The following is a 19659-nucleotide window of genomic DNA, read 5'->3' as shown; positions in this document are numbered from 1 at the left end:
GTCAGGATTTCAAATATGACCATCTACTGGAAAAACATTTGCTATGAAAGGTTCAACCTTTCATATCTGAGAAGGTGAATGCTGACATTTACGTTGACATGTGTCTTACAAAGCTTATTCAATTTATAAATACTCATCACCTCAATGATGAAATCATTTTTTGGCCCGACCTAGCGTCATGTCATTACGCCAGGAGAACGACAGATTGATTAACTGCTCAAAATATAAAATTTGTTCCCAAGCGCGACAACTGTCCAAATGTGCCTATAGAAGAGTTTTCGGCTGTTTTTAGTCAAATGGTGTATAATAATGGCTGGGAAGCCCAAAATAAAGATCAGTTAAGGCGAAGAATTTTGCAAAAATTTCGTGAGATCGGTTTAGAAACAGTCCAAAGGCTTATTCCACATGAAAGACCAAATTTACGTGCCATTGAAGATCACGGACCTCTCTCTGTTCTATAAAAATACATTATAAACCTTAAATATACAATAGAAAATATATATTTATTTTTTCCGAAAACTTTAGGAGCATACGTTATTAAGATATGGGTATGTACCTGAATCTTTGGCACTGATATTTTAGTAATTTAAATTAAACTAAAATCCAAATTTTAAGGACTCAAAATGTAGGTAGCCTAAAAATATTACACCCCCAACGTCCATAGGAAAATTTGAATTTGCGCCACTGTCTTTAGAAACAGTCCAAAGGCTTATTGCACATGCAAGACCAAATTTACGTGCAATTGAAGATCACGGACCTCTTTCTTTTTTACAAAAATACATTATAAACCTTAAATATAGAAAATACATATTTATTTTTTCCGAAAACTTTAGGAATATACGTTATTAAAATATAGGTACCTGAATCTTTGGCACTGATATTTTAGTAATTTAAGTTAAACTAAAATCCAAATTTTAAGGACTCAAAATGGAGGTAGCCTAAAAATATTACCCCCCAACGTCTATAAGAAATTCGAATTTGTGCCACTGTCTTCACCTTTAGTATTTAAAATTAATTAGCGATCTTGCATTGCAGGCACGTAGCCAAGGGAGGGCCATGGGGGTCCGGACCCCTCCCAAATCTGTCTCGCCTTTGGTACCAAGGCAGCAAGTTTATCCCCAAGTTATATATTTTTTTTTTTTGAAAAAGTGGACGAAATTATTATTATGTTTTACTAGAATTATTTCTGATTTTATTCAGTGTAGGTACGGATCAACTTATATCATCAACTTATAACAATTTAAACATCAGATTTACCATTAACGAAAGTATTCTATCAGCATTTCAAATTCTTTTACCGTTTACTTATTACACCACATATTTGTATATGGTTAAGTACGATTATTGAGACTTGGTAATAATATGAAAATTTATGTAGGATTTACATTTTTAGGTATATTTTGAACCATATTAAAAAAGAAGCCACATCTCGATAAAAGGTGCCTTCTCGAAAAAATACAAAGAGGCAAAAAAGATTTAAAAACACTGTGTTTAACTAACGGTACCGCAGTAATATTTTAATTGGAACGTACACAAACATTTGGGGGGTTTAACAGAACAAAAACCCCACAAAATTTTTATGTAAACATACTAAAAAATAAGCCTCAACTCGATAAAAACTGCCTTATCGAAAAAATACTAAGAGGCAAAAAGTTTTAAGAATATTGAATTTAACTAATGGTACCACAATAATAATTTAATTGCGACGTAAACAAAAGTTTGGGGGGTTTAAGAGAACAAAACCCCCATAAAATTTTTATGGGGTGCACAAATTTCACTATAATTTTTCTTTAAGATGTTCCTGTCATAAGAATGCCACATGTGCATTTTCTATAAAAAATCTTTAATAGTTTTCGATATATTCGAAAAAACCCATTTTCATTTTGTAACTTCAAAGGGCTGTAACTTTTTTTTGTGCATATTTGTACTAAGGTAAGTTAGGTTCATTCGAACTATTTTTGATCCCAGAATATGTGATTTAATTTATAACCTGTATTTTTGTTACACCCTGTATATTGTTTATAAGTAAAGAAACGAAGTTTTCTCTTTTGCATATTTTGTTTATTACAAATTGTTATCACCAAATTTATCAAAAGCAGTTGTTAGATACCTGTATAAACAAGTGTCACGAAAAATGTATTTGCTAATTTTTCTGGTCTATATTTGTGTAATAATGGTTTACGTTCTACAGGATATTAGGCTATTATCCTCATCATTCTCTTTGCCTTAATCCCTATGCGGGGTCGGCTACCTTAATTGCTAGTATGGTCTTAGTTTTATAGGATATTAGAATAGAATAGAATAGAAATTTAATATGCTTGTAAATTGTACAATTTTCAATGACAATAAAGCACACTAAATTTCTATTAAATAATAAATAAGAAAGTAAAAGAAAAGCAATATATTGCAAAATATAAATAAATTACAAATTGCTTAAAGGTGGAACTAATACGTTTAAAAAGTTTTTCTACGACCGTTTAATAACATACTCATTATTCGCTATTTTTTCATAGATAATAGCACCCATTACTGTACCCGTCAGTAATAAAGTAATAATTGATTACTCACGGGCTGAAGTTACTCACGGCTCATTACTCACGGACTGAAGTTAGATTCAAGTGGCGCATGCCACTTTTAATATTAATCGTATATAAACTGCAAATAACATTACTTAAACTTGTTTATTTACCTAATACAATAATTATTGTAATTTCTACCAATAATTAACTTCGAAAAAATTTTAAAGGAATTTTAACTGTAACAATGTCAGTATATTTTTTACGTTTATATCTTGTTTACTAAAAATTTTGACGTTTATCATTTATTTTAGTGACAGTGACATTAGCGCATTTTGTTTATGTTAATTGAAATTTATAACTAATATTGTGTTTGTTTTTCAAGTTATATTGTGTTAAATATGTTATAACATATTATGTATAGTTATATTATTATATTATAATATATAGTTAAATGTAAATATACATTATAACTATATGCAGTATGTCCTTGTAAGTTGTATCCATATCCATATGGAAAACTTCTTTATTATTAATTTTACGAAAAAAATTATTCTTCATAAAAAGCTCTGCATGGTCCAAAACCTAAGATTCAACCATCAAATATCAAATTTTATGAATATTATACGAGGTGTGTCAAAAAGTTTGAATTTCACTCAAGAGTAAAGTAGCTTTATTTTTTACAATATTGAAAATTGCTATTTTGAAAAGTTGTTTGTAATTAAAAACTATATTCTAATATGCAATTATATCCTTCTATTTGAATTTTTTTTTTTTTTGAAAAATGGATAAATAACATTATTTTCAGTTATATCAATTCTGATAAGTAACTCTTTTATTATTAATTTTACGATAAAAAGTGATTCTTAATAAAAAGTTCTGCATTCGCTAAAACCTAAAATACAACCGTCTTATGTCAAATTTTATCAATTTTATACGAGGTATGTCAAAAAATATGAATTTCGCACAAGAGTAAAATACCTTTATTTTTCACAATATCGAAAATTGTTATTATGAAAAGTTATTTAGAATTAAAAACTATGTTTCAGTATGTAATTATATTCTTCTAATTGAAATATTCTGAACTATAAAGGTACTTTACTTTTGATCTAAATTTATCTTTTTTGACATACCTCGTATAAAATTGATAAAATTTGATTATTTAGGTATTTTAGGTTTAGACCATGCAGAACTTTTTATTAACAATCACTTTTTTTCGTAAAATTAATAATAAAGGAGTTATCAGAATTGAAATAACAGAAATTAAAGTTATTATCCATAATTTTTCAAAAAAAAAATTTTTTAATTACAAGGATGAAATTGCATATTAGAATATAGTTTTTAATTCCAAACAACTTTTCATAATAGCAATTTTCAATATTGTGAAAAATAAAGCTGCTTTACTCTTGAGTGAAATTCAAACTTTTTGACATATCTCCTATAATATTCATAAAATTTAATTTCTAATGATTGAATCTTAGGTTTTGGACCATGCAGAGCTTTTTACGAAGAATAACTTTTTTTCGTAAAATCAATAATAAAAAAGTTTTCCATATGGATACAACTTACAGGGACATACTGTATATGAAATACGTCCACCGACAACAGCCATTTCCAATTTATTATATTCACTGACAGTAGGTACAAATTTGTGCTTATAATTTTTCGGAAACGAATAGAACTTATATTGACTATTTCTGATTGTATTTTTACAATAAATAAGAATTTAGTAATAGTAGGCAACCAATTATTCAGCCACGTGCTAGGGGTAAATAGCATTTAGGTATTTTTGTAAATTATTACAATTTAAATCTCGAGTAGTTGACGATTATATTTTTTACTAATTAAAATAAAAGAAGCCGTAAAAAAAGTATAGTATTCTACTCGCATGTAATGGCTACATGCTCGTTGAATAATATACTATTAAAAGCTGCAGCATATGGCACCCAAATGTAGGTAAAAATACTTTAGTTATTTGCATATATATTTATATAGAGGAAAGTCGCCAATTATAGAATACCATTTTGTTTTGGGGATATAAAATAATACCTTTATAGCAATGAAAACAATTTAATGTTATGACACATCAGTCATACATTTTTATGTAGTAATTAAAAGCCTTCTATTAAATATTTTAATTAACAAAAAAAAATCGAACAAAAAAACAAAATTTCAAATGAGTAACCAAATATGGAATAGGTACCCATATATGGAATATAGGCATAAAACAACATATCAATAACAAAAATAGATATAAACATCTGAGATCAAATAAATTTAAATAAGAAAATTGTGAAAAGAAAGAAAGCTTAATTTACTTGCAGATATCACAGATCCATGTATGAAACTATGGACCAGCACATTAAATAAGAAAATTGTGAAAAATGAAAGAAAGCTTAATTTACTTGCAGATATCACAGATCCATGTATGAAACTATGGACCAGCACAATCATAATGAGCCCACTTACACTTAATCCACTATTCCATAATTAGGCACCAACACTGTCCATATTTGGATTTGTACATTAGTTCAAACTAGTATCAACATTTTTTCAAGTCGTAATGTTTTAATTATAGAAGGTCATAAAATATCAAAATAAAGGTACTATTGATATACGCAATAGCATAACAAGTCTGTATTCATGCATAATAACCAATAATACTCGTTGAATATATTTACCTTTGAAATTTTCTGCGAGACGATAAAACAAAACGCGCCTGTCAGACACGTATCGTTCGCGCATCTGACACAGAGGTGTGAATACGATAATAAAGAGAGCGACTGAAATAGAGGATGGTCTTGTAGTGCGCTTCCAACTTATATTTTCGGAGAAATCAAGGAATTCCATGTTAGGGCACTATTCCATATTTGGTTACTTTCCTCTATAATTATATATACAATTTCTTAGTTCTCAATTCTCTATTCATTAATATAAACATTAACATAATTATGAATGAAGTGAAAGACAGACGTAATCTCAATCATTTATTGTTAACTCCCGGTGACCGTTTCGCTCTCTATAATATGCAGAGCATCTTCAGATCAACGGCTTATAAGTAACTAAATTCTACAAATAAAAACCAGAGTTAGAACAATGGCTGGTTATAAAAGACGCTAAAAAGATCCATAAGATCAAGCCAATATTGAACAATATAATATATAAAAGGTTATTAAGACAACAGACAAATACATATTAAGTATGTACACATAATGGCAGTAACAAACGCCCTCATGTCCACAAACACATGCAAATGTATGCAGTCTGTGATTATGCAGTGTTAACGTGTTGTACTTACATTCCGCTACAAGGGCTCCTTCTAGAGTATACAATAACATAATTTATTGCTCAAACTAGACTAATGATGGTATGGTGGAATAGCATAACAAGTATATGGGAAAGTTCTTGAGGGTAGAGATATAAGTGGAGAGAGACAGCCAACAAATCTATGTTTGTTATTGTTTGTGAAGTATATTAAAAATGGATGTCACATATTCAATTTTAATATGTAAAAATATTTTTATCTCTATTTATTAAAAGATTTTTATTTATTTATGTGTGGGTGAAAGTAAGGCTGACAACGTTTGGATCAAAAGAGGTTAATATCTGATATTGGTATTAACTCTGGTCACAGTATATAGATGTTCCCTCTTTATACTGTGCTCTGATTGTGCAATTGTAACCCAATTGTTAAGGTCAATGCTCCTTGATGTTCCAATGTCAATGGCAGTGGTCGTACAAAGGAGGAAACAGTTGGAAAGGTCAGAATAGTAACTAAATGATTGTATTAGCAGTCATATGATAAAAATAATAAAATGTGACTTGGTAAACATCAATGTAGGTACCTGAAACTGAAACTCAAAACAGAAGGGAAAGAAAAGATATTAAAAATCATAGAAAACATAGAAAACAAACGGTTAGATCATTTATTGATAGAATAGTAACATCAAAATTACGAATACATTATTTATTTCTTAAAACAACTTAATTTTTTTGTCAATTGTCATTTTTGTCTGGGGGTCATTTTTGACCCCCGTTGGTCATCCGTGCAACAAAAAAAAGGGTGATCATTGGAAGGTTAATGTAGAAAGTACTATGTATACTTGGTATAATGGTAGGCTATAGTTGGTTTATCTGAAAATTCAAAAAAGAATCAGTACTTAAGAATAACAGACTTAATAAAGGCAATTATTAGTACTAAATAAGTACCGACCCTAAGTGAATATTAAGAAAGCCGTATCATTATAAATATGGGTCATTCCACGAATATACGACTCTCTTGGATTATCGCGACAATGAATATTTTAGTGTACAATATAAGAAGTACGAAAGTAAATGGCTCTAATCATTATTCCAATAAACAACAATGTAATTTTCAATTTAATTTGGTTTTTCAATTTACTTTCGTTCTTCATATTTTGCACAGCAAAATATTCGTTGTCGAGATAATCCAAGAGAGTCGTATATTCGTGGAATAGGGTATATCACAATAAATATCTAAGTTATAGAGGTCTATTCTGTAACACTCCCTTAAATTTTAGAGACCTTTAAAATTTTAGCGTCCGCTAAAAATCTTTTTGTATTCTATAGATTATGCATCCGTTAGATCATAATCTAACCGTTAAAACTCCCGCTATAAACAGAAATTTTGGAGGATGTCACAACTTGTCCTTTTATTTTTAGCAGTCCGCTAAATTTGGTTTGTTTATTTTGTACAGTTATATTTATATGATTAGTGGTTTGTTATTTACATTTTATAGTGGATATAAACAATTAAAAGTTAACAAAACGACAATAAAAATTTTTTTATTGAAAAAAGTTCCTTTGTAAAAGGTGTAAAAACTTTTATTATTAAGATCCCTTTAAGGGCTACATCACAACAAAACGTTTTCGATTTTCATAAAAAACATCATCAGTGTTATATTAGACAGGTTGAATGCCAAATGAGCTACCAAAGAAATACCAGGGTGAAAACCCTTTAAATGGTATGTAGTTACATTAAAAGTGCATATTTGTTTACAACTCCATATGATGGATATAAATAATAAAGAATTATGCCCTTAGGTAAGGTGGGATGAACCTTCCCATCACGTTGGATGTAAGCTGAATTGATTACACTACGACAATTTAATGGCACCTAACTTTTACAAAACGACAATCGATTTTTATGATGTATTTGGAGAAGCTTTAATTGAAGAAATAATACACACATGCCCAAAAGTTTGGAATACGTACAAATAATATATCTACGCCTATGGTGGTTTCAAAACTGTTATTGATATTCATTCTAGAGCGCTTTTAAATGAAAATTATAAAAAATTAGAATCGTTTTTGTATCATTTTGGTCACACTCAACTGATTAGCGTATTTACACATTATTTCAGTCTTTGTTTAAATTTTAATTGAGCCGTTTAAACATGCCTAGAAACGTGATATTTCATTTTGACAGATCTAGAATAATTGCTTTGTTACAACAGTGCTTTATTCAAAGTGATATCGTGAATGTTGTTGATGTTACTCAGAGTGCTGTATCGGAAATAAAAAAAATTCTAAGATACAAATGACGTCAAGGATCTCCCGAGAAGTGGTAGAAGTCGATGTAAAACAGCTGCACAAGACCGGCAGATAACATTAATAGCTCGAAGAAATCGTCTGGAATCTACGAGTGATATATCCAGAGAAACTGCTAGGTTTCAAGGACTGAATATTTCACGACAAACAATAACACGCATACTAAATGCGGTCAATTTGTATCGTAAAAGACCCTTACGTGTTCCTAAACTAACCTACCAACATAAAATATTAAGGTTGCAGTGGGCTAGAGAAATGGTGTTAACTGGAATAATATGATGTTCTCTGGTGAATCAAAAATTGACTTGGTTGCTGATTCGCGAAAGGCACTGGTTTAGAGGGCCCCAGGATTACAAGCCCGTCTAGAAACAGCCCAATCGCGTGTTCCATTTGAAGTTGGCAGTATTATGGTTTGGGGTGGTATTATGAGTGGTACACGGACGCCACTGCTGGTTCTGGAGAGAAGAGTTACTGGTACTGCGTACATCGAGGAAGTTTTAAATTCTGTCATGCGTCTATTCCGAGGAGCAGTAGGTGATGGATTTGTGTTTATGCATGACAACGCACCTTCTCATCGAAGAGCAGCAGTACAAAATTTTCTAGAAGAAGAAGGAATATCTACATTACAGTGGCCCTCAAATTCTTCCGACATGAACGTCATTGAACATGCTTGGGGCATTCTCAAAACAAGCGTGAAGAGGCGAAACAATCCCCCTATTACAATTCGAGAACTAAAACATGCTGCTCGTGAAGAATGGGAGAGAATTCCGCAAGCCCAGCTCGACCAGTTAATCGGCAGCATGCCAAATCGCCTACAGACATGCATACAGGCTAATGGAGGAAATACTCATTATTAGGTTATTAGTTTTATTAAAAATTATTTTTATGTATACTAATTTATTTTTAAACGTAAGTTGTACAGTGTCAGTTTTTCACTCCAATAGATTAAATCATTTTTTTGCATATCGTTTATTTGCTTTTGAGATTTATTTAGCATTGATGAGAATTGAAGCAAAATGATTTTTAACTGTTCAGAAGAGTTTATCTATAAAAATCAATAAAAAGATGAAATATTCCAATATTCCAAAATTTTGGACATATTATGTGTAAATAATAAAAGGTAAGTCTCAGTTTACTTTAAAATCGACATGCTAAACCTATAACATAATTCTTTTCTTTCTTTTTGAGGAGCTGAATTCAGGTTAGATTTCAACAAAGCATAATCCGAGATATCGGCTAGCAATCCTTTCCAGCTACCCTTTTCAACATTCAGAAAACTTTTCGGTTTAATAAAAATGTTGGAAGGATCATCATTTATATAATTAGTCCTTATCTGCAAGAAGGGCAAATAATATCTGCAATTCCTAAAGAACTAAAGATTTTAACAACTTTGAACTTTTATGGTACTGGCAATTATCGATTATCCTCTGGAAAACTTGGATACAATGTTGCAATGATACCGAAGTAATTTATACCTTAATAACCTAACTTAAAAATTCTTCTTCAGATTTCGTGGTTCTTGGAACACGATATATAATACAATTTCATCACCGAAAAAAGAAAACCAATATCAACAAAAAACGAACAGAAATAAAATAAAATATTATTTTTCAACAAAAGTCGAAAGCAAAATTACATGAAATATTATTTTCAGCGAACTTTCAATATAATGTTCTTATTTTTTGGCCTCGGTCGGTAAGTTTTTGATTAATTATTATGTTAAAAGTAATTCAAACACGATCAACATGCGATGTTGCTGTATTTAATTGAAAAGCTTTTAGAGAATTCCTCTCAAAAAACATTTTTTAGCGGTCGTCTATCTTTATACAATGTCAATGTTACCTTAAAGTTGAAAAGGACCGTTAAAAGTTAAATTTTAGAGGCCTCTTAAATTTAACTGAAATATTACAGAATACACCCCATTAACATGATGAAAATACAGGATGAAAATAATGAGCACGCATTTCAGGAGAAAAAACATACGTAAAGGAACATGGAAAATTCCGAGATCAAAAGAAACTAACCAAATAGACCACATCTTAATACAAGAGAAGTTTTCCAATTTAATTACACATGTGAAAACGTGCAGAGGGACACACGTAGATTCCAATCACTTTATAGCTAGAATTAATAAAAGTGATGCAATAATAAAAAAGCATAAATCGAAAAAGAAAGTTGAACATACATTTAACTTTGAAGAGCTGCAATAACCTAAGGATTTTAAAAAAACAAGTGATTCGATGATGAATGTAAAACAGAGTTGGAAAAAGATCAGAGTGGAGATTTAAAAGTCTGCGATCACAAAAACAAAGGGGCTTAGAAAAGTAGGCGAAACAATGAAATAAACTAGAGAAAACCCTAAGGACACGGAAAAGAAAGTATATCATCATCATCATCATCATCTGGCTCTACAACTCTATGTGAGTCTTGGCCGCGTTTACTATTTCCCTCCATTGTTGTCGGTCCTGAACAGCTATTTCCCATTGCTGTACTCCCATTTTGCGTAGATCACTGGCTACTGCGTCCTTCCATCTCTTTCTTGGGCGACTAACTGACCTTTTTCCATCGGGCCTTTCCCAGAATGTGGCGTTCAGAAGCCTTTCGTCACTTGATCTTAGCACGTGACCCGCCCATCGTATTCCGTTTGCTTTAATGTAGCGTACTATGTTTTCATCTCCATATATTGTCTGAAGTTCATCATTGTGTCTTCTTCTCCATTCTACTATTGTCTCTTCTCTGCAAGGCCCATAGATAGTCTGCAGTATCTTTCTTTCAAGGACCAGTAATTTTGTCGTTTCCCGCTGATTCAGAGTCCATGTTTCGCTTCCATACGTTATTGTGGGACGAATTATTGTCTTATATACTCTTATTTTTGCTGGTCTTGAGAGCATTTTTGATTTAAGTAGGGTCCTTAATGAGTAATATGCCCTGTTTCCTGCAATGGTCCTGGCTGCCACGTCCTTTTCATATTTATTTTCAGATGTTATGTTCGCTCCCAGGTACTTAAATTATTTGACGACTTCAAAATTGTATTCAATAATTGTTACGTTTTGTCCAACCCTTGGTCTTGGGTTCTTCGTAATCACCATGTACTTGGTCTTGTCCTCGTTGACCTTAAGACCAACTTCCTTGGCTCCGTTCTCTAATAGGGTGAAAACTTCTTTTGCATCTCTGGTGGATTGTGCAATTGTGTCCACGTCATCCGCAAAGGCTAATAGTGTTTTTGATCCTTGGGCGGCAAATCCATTTGTCAGTTGTGGCTGAGCTTTCCTTACTGCATGCTCCAGTGCGAAGTTAAACAGCAGGGGATCTCCTTGTCTAAGCCCGGTGTCAATGAGGAATTCCTCCGATGTGGTGCTGCCAATTCTGATTCGTGCGGAAGCGTTCTCCGTGCTCACCTTTGCTAATCGTACCAGCTTTCCAGGTACTCCTATTTCTAGCATAGTCTCCCACAATGCTTCTTTGCTAACAGAATCGTAAGCTTGTTTGAAGTCCACGAAGATTTGGTGTACATCGCGGTTGAATTCTCAGTTTTTTTCAACACCTGGCGTAGGACAAAGATCTGGTCTATGGTCGACCTTCCCGGTCTGAATCCGCTTTGGTAGTCGCTATTTCCTCTGCGTATGGAGTTAGTCTTTTAAACAGTATTATGGGTATAATCTTGTATGTTGTTTTAATTAACGATATTCCTCTATAGTTCCGACATATTTGTTTGCCTCCCTTCTTGTGAATAGGTATTATATGGCTTTCGTGCCAGTGTTTCGGTATTTCTTCTCTTTCCCAGACTTCTCTTATAAGATGATATATCTCAAGATGCAGTTTTTCTTCCCCTTTTTTTAGTACTTCCGCCTGTATGCCGTCTAGACCTGGGGCTTTATGGTTCTTTAGGGTCGAAATTGCGCTGCAAGATTAGAGTGGTGTCAAGAATATCAAAACTGGGATGCAAATGATTGGGCTACAGTTTTATTCTCCGACGAATCTAGATTTGGATTTCATCCAGATTCTCGTCGAGTAAGAGTATGGAAACGATCTGGAAATGTAGAACGTTTAAAACATGTCCAGGACATTTACACATACAAAGGTGGTACAGTAATGTTATGGAGTGGAATAATAGTCTGTGGCAGAACGAACCTCGTTTTTCCGAACCGCTTCCTTACAGCTTGGCGATAGCTCGACATCATTCTACAACGTATCGTTCGTCCGTTTGCTGATGCGAGTGGTCAAAACTTCCACCTCATGCATGATAATGCTAGTCCATATGTCGCACACCCAGTGACAGGCTGGCTAACCAACGAAAGTGTTGTTTTGCCTTGACCAGCATAATCCCCTGACCTAAATCTCATCGAGCATGTATGGGACATGCTTCAACGAAGCATTACTCGACATATGGGTAACTTGAATATTTTGGCCATGTTATGCGACACCCTGAAGTCAAAGATGCAATTAAATCACTAAAGAGAAATCAATCCCCAGGCATTGATTCAATACCATTTAAAATACTACAGTTACTAGGTGACAAAGGATTACATATCATCCATTCTATCTGTGTCACTGTTTGGAATTTAAGAAAATGGCTATCTGATTGGTGTACCTCAATTTATGTCCCACTACACAAAAAAGGAACTACTACCCGATGTGAAAACTACCGCACACTGTCACTAATAACACACGCTAGAAAAATCTTGTTGCATATCATCAAAAACAGATTAAAAACTCAGGAACAAGCGGGGTTTGTAAATGGTAAAGGTACAAGGGAACAAATCCTGAACCTGAGACAACTCATTGAAAAGTCTAGAGAATTTCAAGTACCTATGATTATATGCTTCGTTGACTACCAAAAGGCATTTGATTGTGTAAGCTGGATAAATATGTAGTCAATTTTAATAGAAATGGGCGCACCAATGCATCTGGTGATACTTATTAAAAATCTGTACCAGTCTAATATAGCGACAGTACGACTAGATCAGAAGTTCTCAAACCAATTTAAGACCGAGAGAGGTGTTAGACAAGGATGCGTGTTGTCACCTGACTTATTTAACAATTATGGTGAACATGTCATGAAGATGGTTTTAGAAGGATGGGCCGGTGGAGTAACAGTAGCTGGTAGAAAAATCTCCAATTTAAGATTTGCTGATGACACTACACTTATAGCAGAAATTGAGCAAGAAATGTTTGATCTTCTGCGAAGAGTTGAGTACGAAAGCAATAAAGTTGGTCTGAAAATCAATAAAGCTAAGACAAAAATAATGGTGGTCGACAGATTCGACACTATTCAACTGACTAACATGTTACAGGAATACCAGATAGTAAACACCTTTATCTATCTCGGGTCTAGTATAACTAACGATGGTAACTGTGAAGCAGAAGTTCGGAGACGTATTGGTATGGCAAAAAATGCGATGAGTCGCCTTACTAAAGTTTGGAAAGACAGATATGTCTCTCAAAATATCAAGATGAGACTGGTGAATGCCCTTGTATTCTAAATATTTCTATACAGAGCAGAGACTTGGACTCTTCGCGCATGCGAGCGTCAAAAAATTGATGCCTTTGAGATGTGGTGCTGGATAAGAATGCTGCGCATACCTTGGACAGCTCATAGGACAAACGTTTCCATTCTTAACCAACTCAATATTAAAAAAAGGCTGTCCACAATATGTCTGCAACGAATTCTACAATTCTTTGGTCACGTGATTCGCAGAGGTGACGACAGTTTAGAGATTAATTGTTTCTGGAAACGTTCCGGGGAGAAGATCAAGAGGACGATGACCAACTAGATGGTCCGACCAAATAAAGAATTCAGCTGGAAACTCATTCTGCGAAGCTCTTAGAGCAGCTGAAAATAGAGACCAATGGACAAACATTGTTAGGGATATTGGAAGAAATCACGATCCTCAGTAATGGGGAAACGACAAGAGAGAGAGAGAGAGAGAGAGAGAGAGAGAGAGAGAGAGAGAGATGCGACACACAGAGAGATATAATATATTCCATTTAATAATACAGGGCACGGTAGACGGAAGAAGAGGGCCCAGTCGAAGAAGAACGTCATTGCTTAAAAACCTGAGAGAATGGTTTAACAGATCCTCGGCATCCCTTTTCCGAGCTACCGTCAACAAAATTACTATAGCCAATTTGATAGCCAACGCTCGATAGTCGAGGACGGCACATGAAGAAGAAGAAGGAGAAGATATGGGTAACATATACACACCATAATTTGTTTATTATTTTTTTTATTACGACCATATTTTCTAAGGACCTAATTTTTGTTTAATTGTACTCGATATTTTTGACATTTCTGAAAGGCATTCTCGTTCTTTTTGACATTGCTACAAATTTTGTTATACAGGGTGAGTCACCACTAACGGGATGGAAGATTACAGCCAAAGGGTAAAAGATTTGAAAAAAGAATTTCAATTAATAGTTTGGAAGTTGATAAAAGCTACATTTTAAAATTATTTTGAAATATACAGGGTGTCCCAATAAATGGCGACGTATCAAAGTTATATTTTTTCTTATGGAACACCCTGTATTTTAAAATCAATGGGAAAATCCCAATAGTTGGTTGTATACCATAGTTTAAAAAACTCATACAGAAGTAAAAACTTCAAGTTGTATACTGGTATAAAAATTGTTTATTAAAACTTCATAAAATGTCGAAACTCATAGTTCGATACCTACTCATACATCTTACAGAATCCAAACTCATAGTCCGCTATCTTAGATACTCAATCAATTTAAATTCTTCGTTACACATTGACATTAACACACTATATTAGTTAGCTCTCATTCTATTATTCACTCACACACTAAGCACTTCGTCTGGAAGCCTATTATGGTATATTTTATTGAATTATTTTAGTCCATCCAAAACAACATAAAGTTCAATTAGATTTTGCTGTCACATATTTTATTTCCCCTTTTCGTTAATAATTTCATTACATAATTTTATTCAATTTATTATTTAAAATTGTTTCTTTAACATTAACGTTCACTTCCTGATCTGTATTCTTTTATTTACTTTAATTTTTCCACAATTCCTCTCCCATTTTTAACAGACAGAATTAATCATTACAATAGTATGCAGCTAAATCTAAGCATTTCCCATCATGTTAGGCAATCAACAGTACATTTCTCTAAAAACATTTAAAATTAGAATTTTTGCTTTATTTAGCCTCCAATCCTTCCACATCAGGTCATTAATTGTTTACTATGTAGTATATATTTCATTTTATTAAACTAAATTAAACTTTCACCTTATCATTTTACAATCGATGACGTCACATTTTCAACCATGAAACATACCCACCTTATATCCAACAATACAAAAGTTTTTTCTGGAATAGAGAGTTGCTAATTTAGACTTTACAATAGATTCTAATTTAAAAAAAATAAACAATTATAATTACATTTTCAAACAGTTGTTAACAACCATTACATTTTAATTAAATCCAAAATAAAAATTAAACTTTTTGAAGTTCTTAACCAAAAATTGACTTTACCTTATCATGTTTCTCTGTGTCATATTGAAAGTCCATTTCCTATTTTATCAGTTGGTCTGTGCCCATTGAACTGGCAAGTACCTAGTTTTTTCGAGCAGGGAAGCATGGAGCCCTTTAAGCATGTACATACTTAATTTAATCTTGTAACATCGACTGGTAGTCACCATATTTTTACAAAATTTAAAATGTAAACCATGTATTATTACGTTACCACTTTAAAGAGTGTGCTAGTTACAATTACTTAGCAGAATGTAAGTATTCTCCACATGTTTTTCTTATTAACAGTCACAATTTTAACTTTTTGCCTTCATCTAACGTGGAAATACTTCATTCTAGGCACTGAAGATGTTCTGAATTAGAATGAAAACGTTTTGCACGACATTTTATGAAGTTTTAATAAACAATTTTTATACCAGTATACAACTTGAATTTTTACTTCTGTATGAGTTTTTTACCTGTATTTTATTGCATTTTTAATTGTCCGCAAAAAATAAGGTATATTTTCATAAGGCTTCCCGATACCTATGTACAGAGTGTTCTGAGTTATGTTGACTTTTCTTAAAATGTAGAATTTAAAAAAAATTATTTAAGAAATTATAAAAAAATTACTTTACCTTCTAAACAGTTGGATATTGGTTGAATGTATTCCATGATTTATTATTACACATTTATTTACAGTGTGTTCAAAATTTACAGTTTCATTATTAGATTATTAATTGTGTCATATGATGCTTATTTTAAATAAGACACCATGTATATTAGTAAACAATTATACTAAACAAATGTTCCTCTTTCGAATGGTATATGGATGTCCTATACCTAGGTCTCACACTTTTTGCGTAATTTACAATTATTTAAATTCTTAATCTGTAAATCGATTTTAAAACAAAAGATGTAGTTCATTAATGTCATTGTATCGCATTGTCATTTTATGACACTACGGTCTCGTAATTATCTTATAATTAATGTATTCCATGATTGATTATTACCCATTTATTTAGAGGGTGTTCAAAATTTACAGTTTCATTATTCAATTATTCAATTTGTCATATGATGCTTATTTTAAATAGAACACCGTATATTAATAAATTATTACACTAAACACACAGGTTACGCTTTCGAATGGTATAGGGATGTTCTATAACTAGGAGTCATAGTTTGTGCGTAATTAACATTTTTTTTTAAATCGATTGTAAAAATACTTATTTTTATCGAATCACTCTCGATTTTTAAACCCATCATCTTGGCATAGTTGGTATAAATGAGTGTAGTTGTAAATAAAAATGTAAACTTTTAGTTGCTGATTTGTAAAATAAATTTTTTCGTTATTGAAAATAATTAAATACATAACGAAACAAAGAATTTTATTAAAACAAATACATAAATAATTGATGGATTCGACCGTTACTTGATGGAAGTTCATTTTATTTAATAATAAAACACTGAAAACGTTTGTTTTCTATACTTCCACAGAATTTATTATAACTAAGTGACTACAGCTGTTTCGGCAGAGTGCCTTTCTCAAGTGATATAGTTTACAATGTGTTTGCCTTTTTAAGTCTTCAACTGAAGAGGTTGAGGAGTGGGGAGCTGTTTGTCTCGAGTTGGTCATTCAGAATTATATCTGTATTTTTCAGTTTATTAATTTCCATAGATTCTAAAAAAAGATAGCTTAAGGCCTTTATTTTGAATATGCAGAATTTGAAACTCTTCATTGAAAGAATGATTATGATCTCGTTTTCAGTGTTTTATTATTAATTACATAAATACTTACTACAAAATGAACCACAACTTACTATAAGTAAAAAATTATCAGTTATGTAATAGATGTTCAAAATGTTTTCTTTCTTTTGCAATACAACAAGCGATTTTATCTTCAAATCATTTGCTTACATTATTTAACTAGGTGGGGTTATAGAAGGAAAAGTGTTCGAAATTCTTAATTTCATATCATCTGGAGTAGTAGGAAATGTAGCATATTTGGACCGTGCAAGTTCGGAAACGCGACACCTGGTTTCTACGCTCTGCACTTTTATTCGCACTTTTAATTATATTCTCCGATCATATGGTCCTGGTTACTGGATAATTGTCAAGGCCATAGTCCAAAAAAAATAATAAGAAGAAAAAATAAGATTTAGGTTATGTTATTAAAACGTTAATAATTGTATGTAGTAAATAAAATTAGTTATTAAAATGCAAGTACTGCAAGCAAAATACAATTAATTTAATTTGCCTTCATATAATAATTGCATATCATATCAATATTGTGGAGCAATATATAATTTTTCTTCTTAAATGACAATAGGTATGAAATGTACGTCAATTTGACAATTTTAATTGACAATATAATAAGAAAGTTGCAATTTTTGTCCGCTATTCGCGCACGATCGTTTCGCGTATCCCTTCCAAGTACTTGCACACGGCGAATACAATATTTTTAATATAACCCCATTTAAAAAATCCAACTTTGTGAATCTTGGGGACCTAGGTGGCTTTCGTAGATAGCGTGATTGGTCATTTTTAGGAACAACTAAATTTGAATATCATACACGGATGTTTATACTTTTGATAATTACCAGACCGTACTGTCATAAAATGACAATGTCATACAATGACATTAATTAATTACATCTTTTGTTTTAACATCGATTTACAGATTAAGAATTTAAATAATTGCAAATTACGCAAAAACTATCAGACCTATGTATAGGACATCCATCCATACACTATTTGAAAGATATATTAATCTGTTTAGTATAAATATTTATTAACGTACATGTGTTTCATTTAAAATAAGCATAATATGACATATTGAATAATCCAATAATGAAACTGTAAATTTTGAACCTTCTGTAAATAAATGCGTACTAATCAATAATGGAATACATTCAACCAGTATCCAACTATTTAAATGTAAAAGTAATTTTTTTACAATTTATTAAATAACTTGAGAAGCCTTGTTTTAAAACTTTAAATTTTAAGAAAAGTCAACATAACTCAGAACACTCTGTACATAGGTATAGCCTTATAAAACTATACCTTATTTTTTGACATTTATGTAACAGTAACATAATTTACAAATTAAGAATGGGGTTTACAAAATGTTAACAGTGGTTATAGTTTGTTTAAAACATTAATGTCTTTCAAATAATTAAACAAATGTGTAAGCTCACAGTGTGGTCCTAAGACTGCTTTTATACTGATAGGTATTAAGTGTTTCTGTCTTTCACTAATATATTTAGGACACTCTATTAATATATGTGTTACATTGATGTCGCAATTACACAGGTCACAAATAGGGCTATTTGATTTAGAGATTAAGTATTAAGTAGCTGTGAGTAAGTCTGCTATGCCCTATGCGTAAACGATTTAGCTTCAAATACAGCTGGCGATTTAAGTCTATCTCACACCAAGGTTCAATTGAGGGCTTTATTGTGCGTAGAGTTGATTGCAAAAGATTCCACTCGTTTTCCCATTAATTTACCACTTTTTCTTTAAGGAATGATTTGTAATCGAAAACAGGCAGTAAGTTCACTAACACTGAGTATTGCTTCTCTCGCATGAAAATCTGCTTTTTCGTTTCCTTGAAGTCCAATGTGTGATGGAACCCATATAAATCCTACTTGCTGCATCGTGTTCTTTAGTAAATGTAATTGTTCTTTTATTAAAATACTTTTATATAACTGTTCTATCGTATGTAACGCACTGAGAGAGTCGGTAATTATGATAGATTTTGGAATTTTTTGAGTACGAATGTGAATGAGGGCTTGCAGAATTGAATATAGTTCTCCAGAGTAAATACTGCAAGTGAAAGATAATTTAAATTGTAATATAGTGTTTGAACCTACAACTGCCCATCCCACACCATCATCAGTCTTAGATGAATCTGTATAAATATGACAATGATCTGGGAAAGAAGTAAGTATGTTGAGAAAAGATTAAATAATTGTTGCATGGGGGATGTCAAGCTTATTTTATTTAGAAAGAGTTAGATCTCATATTGCAGGAGGAAAGGTCCAGGGGGGAGGAGTAACTGTATTTGTCCGATCAAAAAATTTTGGGAATTGAATATTATG

Source organism: Diabrotica virgifera, chromosome 10 (genome assembly GCF_917563875.1).
Source record: "Diabrotica virgifera virgifera chromosome 10, PGI_DIABVI_V3a".
In the NCBI taxonomy this organism is placed as follows: domain Eukaryota; kingdom Metazoa; phylum Arthropoda; class Insecta; order Coleoptera; family Chrysomelidae; genus Diabrotica; species Diabrotica virgifera.
The sequence above is the reverse complement of the archived record's forward strand: the minus strand, read 5'-3'. Positions refer to the sequence as shown.